At 31.3% G+C, this 20505-nt stretch overlaps 1 protein-coding gene across 1 annotated transcript in view; it reads right to left on the minus strand.

Moving 5' to 3' along the window:
- Positions 1 to 13024, minus strand: part of LOC142323321 (L-serine dehydratase/L-threonine deaminase-like) — a 66893-nt gene extending 53869 nt beyond the window's left edge. Inside the window, exons 1-2 of the mRNA XM_075362805.1 lie at positions 12901 to 13024; positions 11162 to 11263 (exon numbers count right to left, since the gene is read on the minus strand). The gene's annotated coding sequence lies outside the window, so the exon portion shown is untranslated. The remainder of the gene's footprint in view (positions 1 to 11161; positions 11264 to 12900) is intronic.
- Between the last annotated feature and the right edge of the window lie 7481 nt (positions 13025 to 20505).

Raw genomic sequence — 20505 nt, forward strand, 5'->3', positions numbered from 1 at the left:
GTATGCTGCCACTAATATTTATGATTATTTTTATGTTTGATTATTGGGCTGTGACGGTGCATAAACTACAAGTGGATACCCTAGATGAAATTGTTGTAGATCTGAGCACTCGGAACTTTGCTAAGGCCCAGGCCTGCGTAGCACTGAATCGCGTGAGTCAATTGGAGAATTTAGCCGATAGTTCTTTGCATCCCAGATAATTACTGTATGATCCGCACGATAAAAAGTCTCTCGAGGAACGTAATCGCTTGAGAAATCTGTTAGTTTAGATCGGTATACGGTAATTAAATAAATAAATTGAAATGTTTACAGTTTTCTCATTTGGCTTAGTACGTTAAATAAATTATATCCATAATTTCTCGAATCGTGAATTTTTTCGACGGTCACTAAAACGTGTTAAATAATAAAAACAATTATACAAATTAAAAAAAACACGACTGCAAAAAAAGAATATTTATATAATATAGAATAATTACTATTCAGAGCTTTTTAAATATAGGACAGTTAATATTCAGGCATAAAGAGAACTGGTAGAAAACCTTGGGTTTCAGACGATATATTGCAGCTGATGGATGAACGTAGAAAATATAAGAATGCTAATGATGAAGAAAGTAAAAGGAACTATCGGCAATTAAGAAATGCTATAAATAGGAAGTGCAAACTGGCGAAAGAAGAGTGGATTAAAGAAAAGTGTTCAGAAGTGGAAAGACAAATGAACATTGGTAAAATAGACGGAGCATACAGGAAAGTTAAGGAAAATTTTGGGGTACATAAATTAAAATCTAATAATGTGTTAAACAAAGATGGTACACCATTATATAATACGAAAGGTAAAGTCGATAGATGGGTGGAATATATTGAAGAGTTATACGGAGGAAATGAATTAGAAAATGGTTTTATAGAGGAAGAAGAGGAAGTTGAGGAGGATGAAATGGGAGAAACAATACTGAGATCTGAATTTAAGAGAGCATTAAAAGATTTAAATGGCAGAAAGGCTCCTGGAATAGACGGAATACCTGTAGAATTACTGCGCAGTGCAGGTGAGGAAGCGATTGATAGATTATACAAACTGGTGTGTAATATTTATGAAAAAGGGGAATTTCCGTCAGACTTCAAAAAAAGTGTTATAGTTATGATACCAAAGAAAGCAGGGGCAGATAAATGTGAAGAATATAGAACAATTAGTTTAACTAGTCATGCATCAAAAATCTTAACTAGAATTTTATACAGAAGAATTGAGAGGAGAGTGGAAGAAGTGTTAGGAGAAGACCAATTTGGTTTCAGGAAAAGTATAGGGACAAGGGAAGCAATTTTAGGCATCAGATTAATAGTAGAAGGAAGATTAAAGAAAAACAAACCAACATACTTGGCGTTTATAGACCTAGAAAAGGCTTTCGATAACGTAGATTGGAATAAAATGTTCAGCATTTAAAAAAAATTAGGGTTCAAATACAGAGATAGAAGAACAATTGCTAACATGTACAGGAACCAAACAGCAACAATAACAATTGAAGAACATAAGAAAGAAGCCCTAATAAGAAAGGGAGTCCGACAAGGATGTTCCCTATCTCCGTTACTTTTTAATCTTTACATGGAACTAGCAGTTAATGATGTTAAAGAACAATTTAGATTCGGAGTAACAGTACAAGGTGAAAAGATACAGATGCTACGATTTGCTGATGATATAGTAATTCTAGCCGAGAGTAAAAAGGATTTAGAAGAAACAATGAACGGCATAGATGAAGTCCTACGCAAGAACTATCGCATGAAAATAAACAAGAACAAAACAAAAGTAATGAAATGTAGTAGAAATAACAAAGATGGACCGCTGAATGTGAAAATAGGAGGAGAAAAGATTATGGAGGTAGAAGAATTTTGTTATTTGGGAAGTAAAATTACTAAAGATGGACGAAGCAGGAGCGATATAAAATGCCGAATAGCACAAGCTAAACGAGCCTTCAGTAAGAAATATAATTTGTTTACATCAAAAATTAATTTAAATGTCAGGAAAAGATTTTTGAAAGTGTATGTTTGGAGTGTCGCTTTATATGGAAGTGAAACTTGGACAATCGGCGTATCTGAGAAGAAAAGATTAGAAGCTTTTGAAATGTGGTGCTATAGGAGAATGTTAAAAATCAGATGGGTGGATAAAGTGACAAATGAAGAGGTATTGCGGCAAATAGATGAAGAAAGAAGCATTTGGAAAAATATAGTTAAAAGAAGAGACAGACTTATAGGCCACATACTAAGGCATCCTGGAATAGTCGCTTTAATATTGGAAGGACAGGTAGAAGGGAAAAATTGTGTAGGCAGGCCACGTTTGGAGTATGTAAAACAAATTGTTGGGGATGTAGGATGTAGAGGGTATACTGAAATGAAACGACTAGCACTAGATAGGGAATCTTGGAGAGCTGCATCAAACCAGTCAAATGACTGAAGACAAAAAAAAAAAAAAAAAAAAAATATTCAGGCCGCCTCTTCGACTGCTTTTAAATATTTTCATTGAAGGACACAATTTTCTTATCAGTGTAAGACATGGTGTGAACATCACTAAACAACCTTAAATGGCTAAATGATTTAAATGGTTTGTACAACGTGAAATATATTTAAAAAAATTAAAACCGTCTGAAAGTTGATTGTTCACCCGTTATTTTATTTAATTAAATACTGCATAACGATGTTTAGTCCTTTTTTCCGTACCTGGTTTTCTTTTTTTAATTCGATTATTTATTTTTTAGTTCAATTAATTTTTAATTTTTTGGCAGCCGTGTATTTAATTCTTATTTATTCTTGTTTTTATTATTATTACTTGATATTTACAAATCTTCTTCAATAATTAAAGATTTGGACGTAATACACATTAAATTAGACGATTTGAATAACATTTGTTGAAGATCTCGGTTCTTAAAAATGATATAAAAATAATGTATTAATTTCCAAAAAATGTTCCGTAATTATATGAAATTTGAACTCTTTAGTAAATGAATTAAAAGAAAGCGTTCAGGGTTAACCCGTGAAATAACCGGGTACAAAAACATCACACTATGTTTCGAACAAAAATATTTTACGTAGAAAAGGATGTAAACATGTTTTCTGCACGTATAATACATACGGTAGAAGCAGGCCTGACCGTTTATATAAATTTTTCCGCTATAAATAAATACAACCATTTGGGATCGGGGATACGGAGGATAAATGTAAGGTGCTATTCAACACACGTTTACAAAAATGCATACAAATACACCTCTATTCTTTTCCTTTCAAATACTTCTAATTTTAATTCAACCTGGTAGTGACAAGGAGCTAACTAAAAAATGAATTTATAACTGAAATTATATAGGTCGGCCGGTCGTGACAGTTACAAACTGCAGAGAAACTCCCATTAAAACTCTGGTGTCACGTGCATAACAAAACGATAAACATCAGACCGAGGAAAATTATATGTCATATCGCACTCATTTGTCCAGTAGATATTATTTTTATATAGTATCATACATTAGCGCCGACGTTCTTAATATGAATTTTACACCTCTGTAAGAAAACAAAATTCTTCCAAAAATACAAAGTTCAATTTTCTCTTGCTACAACATCCGCATGTCAAACTAAATTATTGCTATTATGCTACTAGCGAATAGATTTATGTTATAAATTGCTCAGAAAATTTCTGATCGTAAATTGATTTTTCTCGTAAATTTTCTTGAATCGATTTTTCTTCGCTCATCTCTCTTTTTTATCCGGTTCATTAATTTTCCTTTTTTTTCTAATCGCTTTGCATTCCAACGTTTTAAGTCATCGACCACCGGACAACCATATTTATCAAAAATTTATGGTTAGAAATTTTTCTAAGATTATTAATTTTTCATACAGCATCGAACACCACAATTTCTAAAGAAATCATAAATTAAAAAAAAAATAATAAAAAATATCGTTTTTACAATAATAAAAATTAAAATCGATATGTTAAGTATTTATGAGCAATTAAAAAAATATTTATATATGAGTGCATCTACGAGATGTTGAAAAAGAATAGCTTAAAACTCATGATTGCTGCCGTTAGTCTGTATTGGTTTTATGCGACAAAAAAAGCTTGTGTATATGCACAAAACAATAAGTGAATATAGTATAAGTAAATATCTAAAACGTAATTCAGTTTTTTGAGAGTTTGAAATTTTTATGAGATCTTCCAAACATACTTATTTATAATACATAATTTATTTAAATATTTAGGTTAAGTTTTTGGTTATATAAATCTTATTTTTGTAAAATAATATATAAAAAGAGTAAAGTTAATTTGGTTTGTGAAAAATAAAATGAGAAAAATTGATTTTTTAAATTTATTTTATTTTGTTTCATAAAAAACAGTTTTGCAGGTACGTATCAATTTTTTATAGAGCACTGTTGTATTTTTATTTAATTTTATGCGCATTAAAATATATATATATATGTAGAGAATGTGTCCCGTGAAGAAACGGAGAAACTATCAGAACGTGTTTTACTGGTGAAAATAATGTAAAAGTTCATATAAACATAGGTCTGAAAACGCTTTCTTTTCGAGTTTCGGCTAGCGAAAGATTTCGCCTGGATTTCAGCTCTTCTAATAAAAAGAAGCCCTACTGTAATTTTTAGGACCCAAATTAAGGATTAATGTTGGTGGTTTCTTATGTAATCTGATCTGGGAAATAGGATAAAACAGGTCCCTACACTGTAACTCCAGTAGTTTTTAAGATATCCGAGTAAAACACAAAATTCTGTTTCGAAAAACAAGCTTTTTTTTAGATTTATAGTACAATAGCTTTGTTAAATGATTAATAAATGCGGAAGATTTAGTAACAAACCTTGTAGAGGATTTGATTTTGAGAAATTTAATGTAAATACAGAGAATAAAAAGTAAATAAAGAACTTTTAAAAATCGGTTTCTTATTTAAGCAAAACTGACGAAAAATAAGACAGAAAATCATATTATTCTTTCTGTACCTAATAAACATTATTCTTATTATATCAGAGTAAAAAGAAACGATAATACATTAAACGATAAATGGTTATAGAATAACAAACCTCACCTACACAGAATGTCTCGGAAATAATTTCAGAATACGCTCTACTAGTGAAGGTAAAGTAAATGTTCCGCAAACATAGTTAGATCCGGAAATTTTTATTCAAAATTCGGCCAGCGAAATATTTCACACAAAAATTATAAGATTCTGCTCCGATATTAAAATGAGACTATATTGTATTTCTTGAGGCATAAATTATGAAAAAAATTGAGGTTCTATATTTATATATATATATTAATATGAAAAATTAAAGAAAAAGTTAGATTCGGAACAATAACTTAAGTAGTTTCGGTGAAGATTATTGTGAAACCCAAAAAATTGGAGTTGAAATATGCACCTTTTTTTTACGTTTGGCATAAATTTAATTTATTAAATTGTGTAAAATCATTTGAAAATAAAGAAAACTTTAAGAAATTAATTTTTATTTAAAACAAGACAGAGCAAAAATTAACAGAAAAATTTCATTTTTATCCAAACCAAAACCTTTTTTTATTTTGCGAAAAATTGTACAAACAAGACTTAACTACTCAAAATAAAAAAAGTGAACGAAAAATTTTGTTTGATAGCATTCTTTTAAGTTAATTGAAAGAAAGGAATTGAATACTTTTCATATTCAAAATTAAATTAAAATTATTTGAGAAAATTTTATTTCGTAATTTGCTAATATTAACAGCCGTTCAACAAAAACAAATTGTTCTACTTTAATGTTCCACATACAGCTGTTAAACAATAAAATTGTATGTTGTATATGAATAATATTGTAAGCTAACAGAAGTAAATAAAACCAATTCTGTCAGGTGTATTTTATACTTCAGATGCTTTAAATGTGTAAACAGCCGTAAGAATGATTGGAAAAGATATTTCGCTATTTCATAATTAAGATAAATATTCAAGATGTATGTAAGTTTATTTCTCAATGGATTTTCACTGTAGTAAACTGAACAATTTCATTTTCTTATCAAAGGTATCTTAAAAAGAAAAATTGAAAGAAAATAAAAATTAAAAATACTGCATAGGCGTTATGAACTGCCTAATGATTAATTGCCCTTGTCCAATTTGGGAATTATTGTAGTAACAACTATTTTACAAGTAGGGGAAGTTGCCTGAATTGGACCGGCGTTGGACCACTACTTGACAATTATGGAAATCTTTAGATGTTTGGTTGGTAGCAAAAGTTGCTTAGATAGGCGGGAATATAGTCCCTCCACTTCCTTTGTTCTGGTTGCCGCAGTTTGCTGTACGTAAAAGATTTTATGAAGTAGTGATCAAATATTTTGTTTGTATTTCAAAAATCCTACTGACATTACACCTGAAGTAAAATGGCATATTATTGTACAGTTAGAAAGTATGTTTATGTAGCTCTGTAATGGTAGCATTGTTATTGCAATTTATTTTGAAGTTAAGGTTTGGTCGCTCATTTTCAGTTACGTGGTGAGTTGCTTGAGGATCCATTCCAGACAACTGATATATTACGTTGAAAAATTATTTTATTTTAATAATTTGATAAATAATACCAGATAACTGGAAGTAATATTTTCCTTCTAGATTATATATATATATATTGCTGGAAGAGAGCGTTATGGTCTGAAAAAGACCTTCTTTTTGCTCTAGCAGCCAACAGAAATCGTGATTACGGACTTATTGAATGTAGCAGAGTGTATGAAGTCCCAAAAGATACAAATAACAGGCATGATGACAGCAAAAACGTTTTCGTCAACGAAGCAAAGGCGTTAGGAAGACGATAAACATTTTCAAAAGATTTGAAGAAATGTTGTCTGACCACATTCCTAAATTTGAAGTATTTTTTTTTCGACCTGACCGATACTGACATAAGAAAATTTGCTTTTGAGTTCGCAGAAAAGTACTCGCCGTCTCAGACGTTTAATAAAAAGAAAGGACTGAAACGAAAAAATTGATTTTATTCATTTATGCGAAGAAAAAACTTGTCTCTTCACAAGCCTGAAAATTCGTCACTTGTAAGAAAAAGGCTTTAACAGAAAAATTTAAACCATATTTTTGATCTTTTAGAAAAAAATATGGGTGAGAATAAAATAACTACTAATGCCATTTTCAATGTAGATTAAACGGGGTGTTCAACAGTATAAAAAAGCCTCAAAAAATAGTTGGGCTGAAAGGTAAACTGCAGATTGGCGCCATTACAAGCGGCGAGTGTTAAGATTATCATGGTTGTTAGTGCCAGGGTTGCGGGAATTTTTATTCCACCTGTGATAACCTTTAAGAGGAAAATATTGAATGACAATTTAAAAGCTGGTGCTCTACAAGACAGTTTTGTTACCATTTCGGAAACAGGGTATATTAACACAGTTATTTCTGAAGTGGCTTAAGCATTTTTGCATGTGCATTAATTGAAGCAAGAATAAATAATAAGGTACTATTGTTCCTGAACGGGCGTACTACTCATAGTAAAAACTTTGAAGCTGTTGGGTTTGCTCGGGAATACGGAATTATATTGCTGCAATTATCTGATCACCCGACTCACCGGTTACAACCGTTGAATGTCGCCGTGTTTGGCCTATTGCAGGACATATTTTACTCGGCCACAAGAGGCATTTCTACGTCAGTATAAGGGTGATAAAGTAAACCACAGACAGGTTGCAAGCCTGCAAAATGAAGCCTATGGCAGAGCAGCTACGGTTGGAAATGCAGGGAGTGCTTTTCGATCTTCTGGATTATGGCCTGTAAAGAGAAGGTTTTCTATGATTCACACCTTGCAGCTGCTGACGCTTAATTAACTCCTATTGCAAGAAACAGCGGTTGACATCACTTGGGTATTCAGGTATTGTACAATCACAATCAGAAATCAAACCGTTCGTCGAGACAAGTACATTCACAACTCCACAACGAGCAAATGACTTTAACAATTTTTTACAAGAAATAACTCCAGAAAAAGAAGACATGATACAGCACAAAAAGCTATGGAAATCACTAGTAGTCCATACAAACATCAACTAATTGAGTCTGACGAAAAACAAATTTGACCGGTGAAAAACGTAAAAAATGTTAATAAGCTATTTTCCGAAAAAGCAGGTAAAAGTGTTTGATAAAGAAAACAAATGATTTTAAAATATTTGCAAGAAAAATAAAGAAAAACCAATAATACAGTGTATGGATTGTCGCATTTGGATTCACATAAATTGTGCGGGAATTACCACTAGAGTAAACAAATTACGTCGAGTAAAATTTAATAAATTTTCGTTTGCAACAAAAGTTTTCATTATTTTATTATTGTTTTAATATTTTTGTTACTAATTAACTTCTTCCATTTCATTATTATTATTGTTTTGTATAGTATGTTTTTAAATATTAAAATATTTTTATTATGTATTTAATGTCAGTAATATGTCACGCAGTTTTATTATTACTATAACATTTTTCTTAATTTTTTTATTTGTTATTGGTATAGACATAAATCATTTATGTATTATATAAAATTAAAAATAATTTTATCTTAAAGTATTTTTTCGAATATACTGGATGGTCCAAACTAGGAAACCACCGGACCAAATTAGGAAACTGGTTTACTTGAATGGATTTTTACATTCGTTAACAGTTAATTTAAAAAAAAAGTAATTACACTATTCTGAAGAAATTATTGGGTATTTTATTTCTCCTATTGAAACTCTTTATATGTAATTAATTTTTGTGGTAGAATGAACTGTATGTCGAGCGGTCCAAATTCGGTAACTCTAATAGCTACTTCAGTCAGACGAAAATCTTATTTTTTAATTAAAAAAAAGTTCGTTTCGATGAGGTTAATACGAAAACATGTTTAGTAATATTTGATAAACAACCACTAATATTTAGAGTGGGATTTGAAAAGAAGAATGCGATTAAATATTTTGCGTTACTAATAATAATGTACATTCGAATAAAAATGACTCTACACGTTATCTTTGAATTACTGTTATCAACAGCAGTTATGAAGGCTAATTTTTTTATATATTCATTAGAGTACCTTCCTCTTTATAAAAGTTACTTTTAAAAATTTTTATTTATTTTTTGTAATTTTGGAATATAAGAAAAATGCTCAAAAATTGTTTACAAAGAATTTTACTTAAAATTAAAAATTAAATGGTGATCGTTAAACAATCATCATCAGTAGATATTCAATTTCACTCTAGTTTTTAAATTGATTTTCTGATCAGTTTCCAGGCCGATATCTCTGATATTTTATTTTTAAATTGGCTAACGCTCCTCTATTCCAGTTTTAACGCTCTTTTATTTTGTCCTACACATCCTAAATTTCAATTATTATCTTTATGAGTAAATCTGTAATGCCCGCATTTTCGACAGTTTAGTTTCATTTTTAGCGCTTCCATGGACAAAGACTGATATCATACCATGTCGTCATAGCAACATTAAAATTGCGATTTAAAAAAAAATGTGTATATGTTAAACATATTAAATTTCTCGGCGCGTGGCGGTAATTCATTACGAGATGTGAGATCACATCAATTAACTTATATCTCTTCCCATCTCCTTTTATGGCATATTAGACAAAAATAAGATGTGATAGAAGTAGGATGAAGAGACAGAATTAATCGCATGTGGGAAGGAGAAAGTGGTGAACAAATTATAATAAATGAAAGAATAGCCTTTGAAGAATGTAGAACAATAAGAATCACTCTACTTCGTTAATTTATATTTAAATTGTTTGTTGACGCTAAAGTAAAACTATTTCATTTATTAACAGATTTTAAAAGATTTTTCTTATTTTTTTACTTATTATTGGTACAGAAATTTAGTTATTCCATCCAAATATTCAGTAAGTATTTAATTTCTAATAGCTTATGGTACAGAGTGTTCAAAAAGTGACTCAACCTTATGGGAAAATGAGTAAGTTACAATAGTTGTTGAAAGTGGCCTCCATTATGCGATTCACATAATTGAATACGCCGTTGCATGCACTTAAACACATGCTGTAACGTTTGTGAAGGAATTGCAGCGACCATCGTTCAATTTTGCTCTCCGATTTGGGAACGGTGTGAGGATGAATTTTGTAAGCAGCTTTCTTAAGGTATCCCACGGATAAATTAGAAGACCGAGGGGACCACAACCCCTTTGAAATTACTTGTCCGTGAAAATACTGATCCAAGAAAGTCATAGTGTTGTTGGCTGTATGAGTCGTAGCAGTGTCCCGCTTAAACCACGTGTACTCTAGCCGGTATTCAGGCATAGTATTTACAAATTGTTGCACCATATGTATGTAGCGCTCACTGTTCACTGTGCCGTGAAAGAATGTCATAAAGGTTCGCCTACGTGACATTACACACCAAGAATTTACTTTTTGTCCGTGCTGAGGAGACCCGTGCAGCTGATGGGGATTTTCCGTACACCAAATGCGTGAATTCTGTGCACTCGCATATCCATCAAGGTGGAACCATGCCTCGTCAAGCCGAAACCGATCATCGAGCTTTTTCCCATCTGGCGTTACAGATAACATGAACCGCTGACAGAAAACTACACGTTTTCCAGTGTCTGCAGGTAACAAATAGTGAACAACACGAATTCTGTACCGATGCATCTTTAAACATTTGCGGGATACCGTGTGGGCACTACCGACGGAGAGACCAGACTTGCTAGGTAGGTGTCGCACAGATTTCTTGACACTAACAGAATATGCAGTTTGCACGTCGATCAAGTTTTCTGGTGTTAGCACTTTCGGTCGACCGCTTTTGGCTGCATCTGCCACATTCCTTGTCTCTTGGAACTTGTCGTACAGCCGCTTGATGGAGGACTTGCTTGGTGCATCCACACCATACTTTCTGTGAAGATATTCTGGATCTGGTAATAACTGGCACATCTAATGCATCGGGAGACAATGAATATTCGCTGCTGCATTGCGTAACTCATTTTTCTTTAATTTTCTTCAATTAAACCTGAAAGAAAAGAAGGAAACATTCTTCCATAAGAATGAGTCACTTTTTGAACGTTCTCTAGTAATAAATTCATTGAAAATACATTGGTTCTTTTGACTGCTTATTTTTAAATGAAATTATGAAGTTAGTTTAGTTTGAATATTTATTAAAATAACAGACCTGAATGATCGATTCACGTTTATATTTTTTTAAATGAATTTACTTTACCTGTAGTTTAGATAATTCCTGCTGACTTGGATCAATTATGAGCAAGTATTGTATTTGACTCAACTTCTTAGTCGATATTTTTGTATTGTGTTTTTCATTTGTCTGTTAAATAAAAATAAATAAATAAATGCATATATAAATGAATGATTGTACATAATTTCACATCTAATTAAATTATTTGAAAAAAATTAGTATTCTTAAAATGGCGTGAAGTTGAAATAAACCTTGAATTTATAAAAACGAAAAAGACCATTTCTTGTTAATAAAGATAACAATAATTTAATTTACCAGTTTGAATTGTGAGAATTACTAAGTAGATTAGGTTGTTCATAATATCGATTATTATAACGGAGTTGTAGCGTTTCCGCTTACATCTGGTAAATTCCAGGTATTAATCCCGAAGTATATATTTTCTTAATTACTTAAATAAATATGAGTTTAATAAAATGAATTTGCGTTTCATAGATTCGATATTTTTCATGGTGCCTGACTAAAAAAAAAAGACGGAATGAGGTCAATAAAAAAAAAAATTACGAAATAAGAAAAAAAAAAGTTATTTTATATTTTAATGGTGATCACGAACAGTTATTTCATAGAGTAACGACGTTGTTTTACAAAATAACACGTAAATAAAAGAATTAAAAATACGTTTATAGGAACATATGAATACGAATAAGAGTATATGGGAGTTGAAATATGAGGTAATTGTGTAAAACTTCAACCAAGTTTTATTTTTTATATTAAAATGAATATAAAAATTAAAGCCGACTAAACTTGCAAAGTTTTCTTGAAAAATATATTAATTATAAGAGAAAACGTCTCCGTTTTGTTTATTTGTCGGACGCAATTTCACAACACTTAAAAGTGAAATAACCGTAAAGATCACAAGAGCTGAACTAAAATATGTACTTAAAACTGTTTTGAGCTGTACTTCAGTATGGTATACGGGGTATCTTTACTAACCGTCATTGTAAATTAATCTTTTCCTTTGTATGCCACTATTTTTATGGATTATTTTTTCTGATGTTTCAACAAGATCAAATTAATTTTTAAATTTACCTCTAGTATAATATTATTTTTGTTGGAAAATAAAATAATATCTCTAGAAGTTAGGCCATCGACAAAAAATTAAATAAATTAATAAGAAAAAATATGGTTTTAAAGAACTTTATTGGTGGATTATAAGAGAAATTGGGAAATATGCCCTGTATGATGAACGGGAATAAAAAATAAAAAAATAATTATATATACCCTTGACATAGAAACACGGAACATACATTTAGAGTAAATAAACGGAATAATATAAACTAAACAGTCTAAATAATAATAATAATAATATGAACCTAAAATACTAATTTTCATAGTTATTAATATTAAATATGCGGATTGTTTTAAATCTTTCATCTAATCAAATATTACAATAAAATCAATGATATTATTATTTTGCATTTGTCATTTATCACGTTAACTAGAAAAAATACACTTTTTATACTTTTACAATCCTATATACAGTACGACCCCGCTATAATGCGGCCACCTGGAGACAACTGTTACGTATACACACATTATTTCAAAGATAGAGTGATAAATGAAAGAAAAAAACAATCCCAATTGAGTTAATAATGCAATTAAATTAAAATATTATAAAATTTTTAAATTAAAAATGAGAATATTATGAGAAAAAATAAAACGTACAAAAATAAAAACACATAAACGCGTATATATTATACAGTACTTACATTTTTGAAGATAAATTTTTAATTTTCATATTGTTTTTTTCGGAACGATAAACTGCGGTAAATATGCACGTCCCTTATAGCCTAATTGAATATACGGTACTGTAGTAACTGATTTAAATTCAAAAAAACCGTAAAGTAATATATAGTACTACTATATTAGAAAAATACAATACATCTGAAAATAAAGGAAAAAAATTAAGTCAACATTAATTTTTGTCGTTATTTGTCTTATTGTTTATACAGTACAGCTACGTGTAATTTCCCAAAACTAAATGTATTATCGTTTTTATTTATTCTGTTCAATTAATGATTAAATATGCAGTTAAAATGCGTTTTTATTTACTTACTGAGGAGTAGGAACATGTTATTAAATATCTAATAACAGTTCTTTTTTCGGGGAACCCCCTTCTATTGCGTTTTTTTGAACCGCGTTATAGAGGGGGGATCGTACTGTATTAAGAAAGTAATAAAAACAATTCGTAGAAAAAAATTAACAGTATTAAAATATTACGCATAATTACACTTAACTGTAACATTAAAGGAAAAATGTCCTAGCCTATTTTTGTTGACGTAAGAAGAGAGATAAATGTTTCTTAATGTTAGTTTATAACCCCTATCATGATTTCGTTGTTAAATACTAGTTTAATTTGAACTTAGGTTAATATAATATAAAATTTATCTATAAAATTACTTGTAACCTAATAACCGGGAGAAATAAAAAGGAAGTATAAAACAAAATGATGCTGCAACTGTATAAAAGTATTAGTGCGGGCGTTATAGAAATGAAACATAACCATACAATGTGTAAAGAGTGTCTGATAAATCAAAACCTATTTTCAGTTGCATCCTAAACGGCATGTATATAAATTTAACATATATTTGGCCATGGAAGCTTAAGAACACTTATTAACATTGCAAATAATCTCCTTTAGAATTCAAAATAAGCACGAGCATTGTCACTACACTTCTTTAAACGTTTTGGTACATTATCCACTTCAGAAATCGTGAAGCATTGAGTTCAAAGCATCACGGATTCTTTCTTCATCAAGAATTCTAGGATGAATCTTGTAAATTTCTTCTTTGGTCCAACTTCACAAGAAAAAGTCACAAGGTTCTTCCATCATAACGTGATTTCTGAAAACTCCATACGGTGGTCGCAGTCTTCGGGAAAGAGTTGTTGGTCTTAATGAGGCTTCCACGGATAACAATTAAAATCTTAATTTAAAACAGTGTGAATGGTGTAGCGTGTTACTCCGATCTTTCTAAACAGCCTTCTTTCAAACAGAGCTCGTACTCTGGTAACATTTACTTCAGACCGTCGATGGTCGACCAGAACATGGAAAATCTAATAAAGAACTTGTAATTAATTTTCGATAGCAGGCTCTAATGATTTTTAGATTAAGCGTTGTATTTCAGCACTCTACCAACGCTGGACAATTCATGTACAACCGAATTCCATTCTTCGTAAATTGTTGCGATTTTGGGTCTTTCTTCTTTTCGGGTACCTGAAACATAAATAGTAAGAAATAAGCTTGCTATCTGTATGATAATTACCCTTAAAATGATGTTTCAACATTATGTAGAGGTCATCGAAAAAGGTTGCAGCAATTAAAAAATATCTTATCTCAGAAACTACTAGAGATATTCAAAACATGATTTTTTTAAAAATTCACCAACCCAAAAAATTTTGTTAAATAGCTTAAAATGTTTCAATATGAGCTCCATCGGTCGCTCTGCAAACATCCAACCGATAATCGACTTCTGCCCAGGTCCGTTGGGTCATCACAGTCGTAACTGTGGCAATAGCAGCAGTAATCCTTAAATGTTGTACATCCCTGATTTTTTCACTGTAGACAATGTTTTTAACGTATCCCCATAGACAAAGGTGTAGGGGTGTCAAATCTAGGCTTTTTGGAGGCCAAAGCAAAAAACCGGCCCTACCAGTCCAACGATTACGGAATCTTTCATTGAAAGCGCGTCGAGAGGCGTTGTGCGTCGTACCGTTGTGCGCATCGGCTCAAGGTCACGGCCGGTCACGTTAACAAAACTTGTATCCCAATTATTTTGCGGTTCCAATTAATTTTTTATCTCAGTTACATAGGGAGATATGATTTTTTTTGCTGCCTTCGATGACTCCGTATTATCAACTTAAAAATAGGTACTGACTTTATCAGACCCTCTGTGTATATTAAATGTTTTCCGATTCTTGGTGAAAAATTTTAAGGTATTAATTTCCATTTTATGTCAAGTTACGGCCGACTTTTTTAAGACGAAAATATAGCAAAGTAAAGTGTGCAGTAAAGCGGTAAGGTTTACGGCTGTTATAAATCATCAAGACCGGCTATTTTTCGAGAATATCCATCATCTTAGAGCAAAGATTTTTTTAACTTACTCTAAGCGTATAGCTCTAAACAACGGCCAAATTTACTACGGTGGACTGTCATAAAAACATTCAGTTTTATCTTTTTCTTCATTGATTTCATTACATATATTTTAGAATCTACTTAAAATAGTTTTGTTAAAAATGCTTATCGATGATTAGTAGTTGAATAAAAAAAAAAGTCCTTTATTTTGCTTATAAATTATATAAATTAATTATATATCTGTATAATTAATTAATTTATTAGAAAATAAAGTTAAACTTATTTTATTTCTCTTAAAGTAACCGACCATAAATTTACTAAATTTTATACCGCATTAAACATTTCCCGTAAAATGTTAAGCTATTTCAAGTACATCACATTCAAAGAATGTAATGTACTTGAAACTATATACAAGTTATATATAGGTTATTCATGTAACACTCATTAATTTCGATCGGGCAAATGATTATTTAATCGCTACTGTATCCTCAGGTACCTTGTGCTTCACTACTATGTTATTAAAATGAGCTTTCATCTTATTCCTTCCTTTCTTTAGCTCCTTTATTTCTTTCTACTAATGGCATAAATCTATTTAATCTGAAAACGTTTGATAACGTATTGCATTAAAAATTGTATTTTACTTTCCATTTTACCTTTTTATTTTTCCCTTTTTTTCTTATTAAAAAATTAATTGTACAGATATTATGGAATAATATCTGTACAATTAATAAACGCGACTTCGAAATCAGCTGATTTGCGGAGACGCGTTCACCACTAAACCAACCCGGTGGGTTACGTCTCTTCTTCCTGTAATGAGTATGTTTGACGTTCGATACATTTTTAAATCTGTTATTAATTAGAACCCGGTAAAAGAATGCTTACCGGGAGATAGTATCGAGGAATTATTAGCGTATGTAGCTGATCGGCCTGGCTTCTAACCGTCTTCCTTTTATAGAAGAAATGCTAACCTCTGTCTAACACTCGATTACGAATATTGATAACACATTTTTTCTTATTATTTTTTTCAAAGTCTATATTTATATCTGCTAGAGCGATGAGATATTTTTTAGTATTTAGTATTTATAAAATATTTAGTAGTATTTATATAATTTAATTCTACTTTATTTTATTTCGGGAAGAGTCGTGCTTTTATATCCATTTTTTTTTCATGATCGACGGTGACGTGTGTGGATCGAGTTTTTTTGCACATCGTGATCCTAAAATCTTTCAGTTTTCAATGATGAAAACATCATTGATCGTTACCTGAAACTTTTTCTAAAAAAAATAATTAGTAGTTTTGTGTGATCCAGTACCTCCATTGTACACTCTACTATTGATAGCCGATATGCGTTTCTGCATGTCTTGACATTCTGTATTATTAAGTCTCTACAAGAAATATATTTTAAAAGGCAGCCTAATAAATACACTAAATCAGATGTACAATTATTACTGGACGATATTTAGAATTTTAAAATTCTTTTTTTTTTGTTCGGTTGTTTTCATTGTTGATTGTACTACTGTTATTATAATTAAAACTTACTTGAATTTGCATTACATTTTCAGTTCCTGTGCAAGTCCACCATCTTCTCTGTCTTCCGTCACTTTCACTACCACTGTCTAGATGTATGACAAATTTATCCGCCATTTTGTGGATTAGCGGTTCCATTTTCTTGAACTCAATTTCAGCTGCTTTACATGTTCGCAATGCGGGTTTCAATCATCCTTATTTCATTATTTTTTTCCTCACCTAATTTTTAATACCTAACATTAAAAAAATTGTGTTATTACTATCAACATATCTTTTCAGAGCCGACCTTCTCTATCTTTTCAGTACCATCTCTATCGGATTTAAATCGGGATGGTAATGTAGAAGTCTCAAAACCTGAATTCCGTTTTGTTTTTAATAGTTAATAAAAATGGTACTCTATTTTTTAATTTCTATACAGTTTATTGCTTTATTAAAAGAAATATTATTCTTTTCTAACCGATTAATCATTTTACATTTCCTATCGTTTGAATTCGGAGGCTTCTCTAGTACTACAAGTGAATTGTAGTACGGTGTATTGTCGATGACATTCACTGAATGGAGGGGAAGAGCAGGAATTAATTTTTCAGATACCCATTTCATGAAATTGTTGTTGACGTTGTCGTGATAGTCACCGCTTTTTGAACTCGTTTTCCAAGTTAACATTGCGTTCGGAATGAACCTCGTTTCTCCTCCAGCGTGGATTATGATTAACCGATCGCTTTTATTTATCGGCACTTTTACTCCTGCACCATTGGCATCCGACCGTGATTTTGTCGTCAAATGGGACGTTATAATATACGATTCGTCCAAACAAACGATCGAAGGATAGTTGCTAGTGTAGTTCTAAAACCTTTAAATAGAATATTCTTTTGAAGTTATTCATGTAATTTATTTAATGAAGGCAGTTCATTATGTTTTGCCTGAAACTTGTTAACTGTTCATCTTACAACGCCTTGATCAAAATTGTCAAATCCATTAACTGGTTTTGAAGGTTGTTTATACTTTTCTTTCGGGAGCACTACCGAACGCAAATCTTAACCGATTTTGACAATACTTGGTGGGGTGATGTAAACCTATTGGCAATAGTGCCCTATTGGCTTTCAAGCCAGTCGTTTGGCAGGAACCGGAGTTACACGCTAAACAACTGGGTTTTTGGGTAAGTTTTCAAGGTCTTTCAAGGTTTTAATATTGTAAATTGAAGGATGACATGTTAGAAAGCCAAAATTAGACTTTTAAAAGCACCAAAGGTGCAAGCTGGCTTCCCAAAGTCCCCAAAATATGAAATTTGTAGCCCAAAACAGATGTTTTGCGAGCAGCGCCAGACGCGAGCTAGTTTCGCAGTAATCCAAATGTGCTTTGGTATAAAGGAAAGGGTTGGTGTCAAAAAAATCAGTTTGTAGTTTTAATCGTTTTGGATCAATTTGAACCTTTTATTTTTTTGTGAGTACGGCTCCAAAATGATTACTCAATTTACGGGTAATAGTATCAATGTTGGTTGCTGGCAAGTTGTTTAACAGTTGATGCAGTCGCGACTCAATAAATGTGTGAAAAGGAGGAAGAAAAAAAAACACAAATATACATTTATAATCTATTTACTGGAACAATACACAGTACCTCGCAGTGTTATAAAAGAACACATGATATAAAGGAAAACATAATATGAGATATAAAAGAAAAACACAAAAAACAAGATAAAACACCGAAACCAATATTATTTTCAAAAATCACTACAGCGTCCTTTCTTTCTAAACTAATAGCGGAAATCCGCCCTTCTGATGCTCTTACTGCGACAGAGTTTTTATAATATTAAATTACCAGTTATTTCATTCAATTTTAGTTTGGCTATAGAGAAATTTATCAGAGTTAGATTTATTGATTTAAAAGTTTCTTTCAAATCGTGATGGATACCAGATATTGTCTGTTGCTTTTTATTATCATATATGTTTACGGAATTGTAATCAATACTGACCGATTATTCCAGGAATAAATATTTAATGTTACGTATTACTGAAGCAGAACTTAATAACAACTAGTACTGAGAAACGTGTGGAAAGTTCTTTTGTATATTGAATCATTTTATTATGATGGGATATATTTATTTCTTTTTAATCTAATTATTCGTGTAAAATAAAATACGATGTAATATATAAATATATATATATATATATATATATATATATATATATATATTTTTTTTTTAAACAAAGAGTAATTGTAGCCGGATATTCCTATACTTATCTTCACCTATTTATTTGAACATGTACATTCTAAATGCAAGTCTTTTCGTAAGTCTTTTAATTATTAACTGATGCTTTGTATTTTTTTAAAAATATTATTCCTTGCTTTCGACTGAAAGAGAGGAGAAAAATTAAAATCATACGCGTTTAACATTTGTTCGAATAAGCGTGACTGATTTCGAAAGCGATATTATACAAATAACACATACGCTTTCACATAAGATGATAGCTATCCATGTAACGAATAATGAAGGTTGTGGAACGGAAAATATTTAATTAGATTTTATATCCAATTATTTTGTCTTCATTTATTTCTTCTGGTATTCTCTTAATTTCTTATTCTTACTAATGATCAGGATATTCTCAATTTCTTATGCAGATGTTAAATTGAATGTTTCTAATAACCGTCTTCTTTGTTGTACATATAAACACTGCGAGCATTTTGATACAGTGCGTTCGGAAAGTTGCTGTGCAGTGGAATTATGGAAGTGTAATGACGAAATGTTCTTAATTATTATTACTTTGTATTTTTATTTCAGTATTTTATAGAGACGGATATTACAATAACTTAGTTTATAAAAGGTATTGAAAATGACTTCCCTCAATATCAATACAACACTGCACACGTTTCAATTTGTTTTCAAACATTTTAACCGGCTGATATACTGGAATGTCTCCTACGTATGCCGTTATTGCGGTTTTTAGTTCATCAATCTTGCGTGGTCTGTTGGGATAAACCGCTTGCTTCGCTGCCTTCCCATAGAAAGTAACGTGGGGGTCAGATCGGGCGACCGTGCAGGCCACAAACTGTTCGAAAAGGTTCGTTCTCCAAAGAAATTTCTTAAAAAATCATTGACCTGTGTGCTAGACCTGTTAGCTGTGTGCTCTCTGTGGCGCCATCTAGTTGGAATAAACCTTGATAGATTTCCACTTTTGTTAACCGACTAATGAAATTTGTTAAAACATCACAATAACGATCACTATTAAATGTATTTTTAAAAAAAGATTGGACCCACAATGCGCGTTCTATTCACAACGATCAAGACTCCAATTTTTGCTTCGGGTAAAGATTGTTCGTGTAATTCATGGGGGTTAGTTGTCGACCGCAGTCGTGTATAATGTGAATTAATATACCCTCCCAGATGATACCACGCTTCATCTGTAAATAACGTAATGTCGAGGATACCTACGGAATTTTGGTCAATAATACGTTTAACCCATCTACAATAATTTACTCTCTTGGGATGATCTGTAGGTTTCAGTTCTTGAACAAACATTACTTTGTAGGGGAGAAGTTTTACTTCTTTTCTTACAGCTTTATGTACGGTCGCAAGTCCGCACATCCATTCATTCATCCATTACATTCGCACAGTTCACGTTGCGGCTGTGCTAACTTATGCATTGACTTTGATGGACTTTCGACCATAACATCCCGAAATATCAATCGGCTTCTGTTCGTTTAGTTTAGGTGGTCTTC

The sequence above is a fragment of the Lycorma delicatula genome, chromosome 4 (assembly GCF_047948215.1).
Source record: "Lycorma delicatula isolate Av1 chromosome 4, ASM4794821v1, whole genome shotgun sequence".
Taxonomy (NCBI): Eukaryota; Metazoa; Arthropoda; class Insecta; order Hemiptera; family Fulgoridae; genus Lycorma; species Lycorma delicatula.